Genomic DNA, 6,151 nt, shown 5'->3' with positions numbered 1-6,151 from the left:
AAGTTATATTCAACATCAGCCGAAGAATGAATTGCGGTTACGTAAGCTGGTGCACGGAGATGTCGCTATATGAAAATACTCAATCGATTACGGTGCTGTCGACCAGGTAAGGCCGATTTGTAATCCCTCAAAATGTGATCATCCATCATGCGGAAAACGGCTCTTTCAATTCCTTACTTAAATGAGTTAAAGCAACATATAGAATAAAAAAGAGCTTATCAAACTATTGACCTCCCTTTAAAATGCAAATTACGTTTATTTTGTCATGTGGATATATTTCTCATTTTTTTCATAAAAGAAGCTTTATAGGTACGTTGTTGTAAATTGCGTTGAAAAGATGTTTCCTGCATTTTGTGAAGCAGATTACAAATAGCGTGATCAAATCTACGCGCAATTCCTTCGACCATGATAAAGAGATAAAAAAAATGTTACCCACGATTGCCGAAAGCAAGCAAGCAGACGCGCGACATCTACTGATTGAAACCCGGCCGAGGTCAACAATGCAGAAATGAACAAGTCGCAGTCGGGTAATGATTCCAATACATCGGGTTCTGAGATTACCGGCTGACAACTATAAAAGAAGCTACGTATGTGTTTGGTGGACAGGAATACTACTAAATCGTATTAACCTTGCTGTGTATAGTGACCGCTTGTCAGTCTCACGTTACCCAATTAATTTAATTACGTAACCGCATGAATATCGTTCCCGTCAAGCCATAACTGACTGCGAGCAAAAAATGTTTTACCTGATAATTCCATTTGTTTGACTCCTTAAACTTCTGAAAAAAGTTCCTTGTGAGCCATATTTTGTTTCATTGACTTTGCTTATTGACACGTGAAAAAGCCCCTTAGATTACTCCACCGAAAATTTAAATTAAATTTATCTGATTGATTTATGATTAATATGTAATAACAATAGATAATATAATAGATATATAATATAATAGATAATAGATATATATATAGATAATAATAGATAGATCTTATATAATAGATAGATAATAATAGATAATGATTTATCTGATTATCTGATCTGAAATGAAATCTCACGCTCATGCTTAGCTCGAAAAATACATCGCTTTCAGCTCCGTTCACAGGTTAAAATTAAATGGCTGTGAAGGGTGGACATACGAGTGACCACACTATATCTCTGAGTACTGAATGCATTTAAATAAAACGTCTCACACGAACTACTATCAAGACTCTGTCCGTGTTTAGGTTATGAGAAACGTCTCCATTTCAGCTTGACTGCATGGTGGCTATGCGGTCTGACCAGCGCATGCAGTCGGTCTTGCAGTCTGCCGTTTTACTCCTAGTGCACAAGAAATTTCTTGCAATCTACTAAACTGCTTTCGGGAAACTTTTCCCCATGAACTCTTGACAACCTTTTGCTGGTATTGAGGTTCGATAGAGAATTTGAAAAAAAACACCAGTTACACACGTAGGAGGGATCGCTCTAATTCGCGTGCTAAGTTCCATGATAGCAGATCTGTAGTTAGGGAGATATTTCTTGGTCACTAAGGCCGGAAGGCCGGCCACGGAAATGTCGGACGGATCGTTAGGTGGGCGTCACAAGGTACGCCCGACACGACGTCCGCTTTTATCGCATATTCATGGTCAAATTTCCATAATTAATATGTTTAATCCACCACATTTGCACATTAGAAATTTTCTCTTACTTGTGGGACGGAATATTCCATGATGATGAATGGATGTGGCATTTTGCAATTTAGGGGTCTATGATTTATAATCACTTGTGATGCGCTAATGCGGCGGTAAACATGGAACGTGAAAATACGTTTTAGAAAAATAAATGAATCAGCGTGAGCTTCAAAATATGACGACTCTAAATGAATAGGAAAATACTACTCTGCTTTGGTGATCATAATTTCTTTAGGAGTGAGAAAAGAAACGAGTGAATGGTAACTTAAACTCGTTACTCTAGAGTCTAGACTCTGGAGTCTAGACGATGTTGATGCATTTCAGATATACTAGTTCAACCATGCATTTCAGAAATTTTCAATACTATTTTTGAGTTCAAATCAGCATTTCAGAAATGTTTCTAATGTAAATTAACTTGAAAATGCAAAACAAAAAATAAACATCCGACTTGCGGCGTGCGACATATACGACCAAACAGGTGTTTGACCAGCACGGAAGCGTCCGCTTCCAACAACAAAGAAGACGCACTTCTCAAACATCCACTGCTCGATAGCATTTTCAGAAAAAATAAGCAAAATAAAAGAGCTAATCGTTGAAAATGAAAATTATTGAATGCTTAGATTGGAAGCTCCGAACAGACGATCATTTCATTAGCTCGTGCAAGACTTCCAACTCTCGTTTGATGTCAATAATAGTAAATTCATGCGTAAAGAAACTTGTGCGGTATTTGCAAGCGACGGTGTCGTGGCGCACACGTCGCCGCAGTCTATACGTGGCTACCACTTCATAAAAGCCTTGTNGGCATAGTTCTGTTCCAAAATTTATCATCCTTCGACAAGTGGCCGTTCGACCGAGGGCTGGTTCGACCCACGGCCTAGATACGGACGGCTTGAAGTGTTGAAGGCTACGTTCCGGAAGGCAGGAATCATGATGGTCCATTACATCCAGGGCAGTGGTGGTCTTCGGCAGGCTTCTTGAAGGCTTCATTTTAATTAAAAAATGAAAATCGCAAAAATATGTAATAATTTCACCCGCGTTGCATTGCACGGAATTTTTTCGTTTCATTGTCAATAATTTCCGCGTTGCAAGAAAGAATTTCACCTGCGTTGCGTTGTCAAGAATTTTATTCTGAATTTCAAGCAGATCCGTTCAGAATTGAATGACTTATTGTCGGTTCAGCCACGCGAAAGTGGCGCTTTCTCCTTTTAATGAAAAACAAAATGACTTTAAAATCTTTAAAAATTTCACCCGTGCTTTATTGTTGAGAATAAGTCATATTCTGAATTCCAAGCAGATTCATTCATAATTAAAGTACTTATGATAAATATGATTGGTTCAGTTGCCAAAAAGCCGCGTTCGAGTCCGCTGGCTATTTCGAAGAAAAGTATATCCATTTGAAATCTGTGTGGTGTTAGACATGCGCATCCGAGTGAATGAAAACCCGCTACATGATCCGTGGAGAGTTGTCCCGTGGTTAAAAGTGCTGGTGAATCATTTTCTAATGGAATTTGTTTCGCAGATACGTCAATATTTGAGTAGCATGTAGCATTTCTTCTAGTCTCCTAAAGATATAACCTTTCTAACAATATTAACCTCTAGCTTTAGAAACTAGATTTTGGCATTATAAAATAACATTCTAATATTTTTCAGACGCCGCTGACTTGCAGTAGGTCGCATACGTTGATCATTGGTGACTTTAACCATCCAGAAATAGACTGAGCCGATGAAAGCCCCTGCAAGAGATGGGACTCACCCAACATCCTTGTTGTTGGGGTCTGTGCGAGACTCATTTTTAATCCAGAACATCACCAAGCCAACCCATTTTAGGGGTAGACAGACCTCAAGTATTCTAGTCCTTGTGTTTACTTGAAGAATCAATGTTAGATCGGCTTCGTCACCACGAGGCTCCGTCGAACAAAAGCCACCACCAATCATTGTTTTCAGTATTAAGTGTTATACTGAAAAGGCAGCGGAAGCGTGAACGTACGGTATGAGCTTTGCGACAGGTGACTATGTTAAACTCCGTAATGCAGTGAGTGCGGCAAATATTTCCAGCGGTATTAACTATTAAGGACATAAATATGGCTGATTCATGGTCATTAACCACTGGGCAGGGTGGCCCAGTGGTTACAGTTCAGAGTACCAAGATTGGCGCAGAGAGGCGCGGGTTCGATCCCAGCTCTGTGCACCAGTTTCTGGTCAGAATCGGCGAGGAGGCCGGGCGGTTAAGCNATTCTTCCAAGTTAGAATTACAAGTATGTACACGGATTGTAGTGAGACCGCTATGTAGCTTTTGCATTTCTCAAGTTAGCTTTTGAAGAATGACAGGTGAACTTATCTCTAGTTGTTAGTAAATACAGTTTGACTCCGTTAACTCATTCTTACCTCATAACTACCCTGCGAAAAGAACTCGATACATCGAAACTAGGAGTCGAGCCCGAGCTTAAACTCTTTGGTAAACTAACGTACAAAGTTGTTGACATATAGTTTTGGAACGATAGCTTCCCTCACTTATAATAATGTAATAGGATCAGCGGTTTGTTAGGCCTTGTTGGCCTGTCCCCGAAACTTGAAAGGGACGAAAATTTAATAGTGTTCAAAGACGTGTAACAAGGATAATTCCGGGCTTGAAAGGCAAGTCCTCTGAGAAAAGAATAAAGATCATGAAGCTTCCAAGCCTCAGTTATCGACGTCTGCGTGGAGAACTCATGGAAGCATACAAGTATACCTACTCATGGTTTATACAAGGTCCGAGAAGGATTAGTAGAATTTGAAACAAGAACCAACACCAGGGTCCACGGCTATAAACTAAAAAAACTGCGTTGTAACATCCATACGACAAAATTTATTTCTCGCTCAGAGTCACCAACATGTGGAACAGCCTTCCTGATAGCATCGTTGACGTTCCGAGTGTGAACGCCTTCAAGAACAGACTAGTCGCTAGAGGCTAGACGAAGCTATGCAGGAGCATATGTTGTCTTAAAATGCCTAGCAAATTACGGACCAGGCAATAAGTCCAACTGCTATCTCAATCAATCGTCAGTTATGGAAAGATCGGGTTCCAAAGAAGTCACGAAAAATTCAAGAATCGGCGACAGGCCTACGGCCTAATAAACGCTGAAACCGCTATTATTATTATTATTATTTCTCAAAGAAACGGTAATTATGCTGCAGGTTAGCAATTGATGCGTGTGTACCCAAGATTAAGCTCGGTGAAGTCAAAAAGTCGGTGGGTGAACAGTACAGTTATGGCTAAGCTAAAGATCAAAATAGAAGCCTACAAGCGTTATTTACGAACTAGCAGCGATGATTATAACTTATATGAAGGAACTCGAAATCAAGCTATAAAACTCTGTCGCACTGCAGTAAAAATTTTTTAAAAAATATTGCCAAAAATGCACAAAATAACCCGAAAGTTTTCTTTTTGTACGCTAGTTCAAAGTGAAGTCAAACGACGGTATTTCTTATTTGAAAGTATGTAGATTATCGAAAGATGTCCTCTGATGAGAGCAATGCTAACGTACATAATCAGTTCTTTAGCAGTGTGTTCACAGATGAAGACTTGAACAAAATTCCAACTATTGACAAGCGCCCAGTAGGCTCGAAGTTAACAGGTTTTAAAATACAGGAAGAAGAGGTTCTCAAGCGCCTGGTCGTTCTGAATCCCAATAAGTCTGTTGATCAGACGGCTTTTACCCTATAGATTGCTTGAAGAGTTAGCCAATGTCCAGGCCAGCCCATTGACAGCGTTCTTTAAAAAAACCTTGAACAAAGGGACTATGCTGGCCGCTGGAAAAAAACCTCAAGTGACACTGTTCAAAAAAGGTGACCATATCGAACCTGGAAGTCTAGTAGCTATTTCAAACTATCGTCTTTTGAAAAGCTCCGGCCAAATGACTTTATTTTAGATCTTATGTGAACAAGTCACGAAAAGTACAATAATCGGCCACATTAGGCCTATTCCTCAGCGCCGACATCACTATGATTATGTATGTGATATCGTGCAGGGCGATATTGGGAATTTCCTATAATGATTGGTATCTACGTCGATGATTTGCATATTGCTTTTAACTTCCAAGGAAGAAGCCTTTCATACGGTTCTTGGAATTTCAGATACTGAAAAATCTGGAAGCTCTAATTTGGCCTGGCTTAACAGCAATGATTCAAGTACACTAACATGAATATACTATCTCTCCACAAATAAATCTTCTCGCTATTCTTCCAAGTTAGAATTACAAGTATGTACACGGATTGTAGTGAGACCGCTATGTAGCTTTTGCATTTCTCAAGTTAGCTTTTGAAGAATGACAGGTGAACTTATCTCTAGTTGTTAGTAAATACATTATGTTGTCTTAAAATGCCTAGCAAATTACGGACCAGGCAATAAGTCCAACTGCTATCTCAATCAATCGTCAGTTATGGAAAGATCGGGTTCCAATCAAGTCACGAAAAATTCAAGAATCGGCGACAGGCCATGGGCCTATTTCTT

Source organism: Hyalella azteca, unplaced genomic scaffold (assembly GCF_000764305.2).
Source record: "Hyalella azteca isolate HAZT.00-mixed unplaced genomic scaffold, Hazt_2.0.2 contig1994, whole genome shotgun sequence".
Classification (NCBI taxonomy): domain Eukaryota; kingdom Metazoa; phylum Arthropoda; class Malacostraca; order Amphipoda; family Hyalellidae; genus Hyalella; species Hyalella azteca.
The sequence above is the reverse complement of the archived record's forward strand: the minus strand, read 5'-3'. Positions refer to the sequence as shown.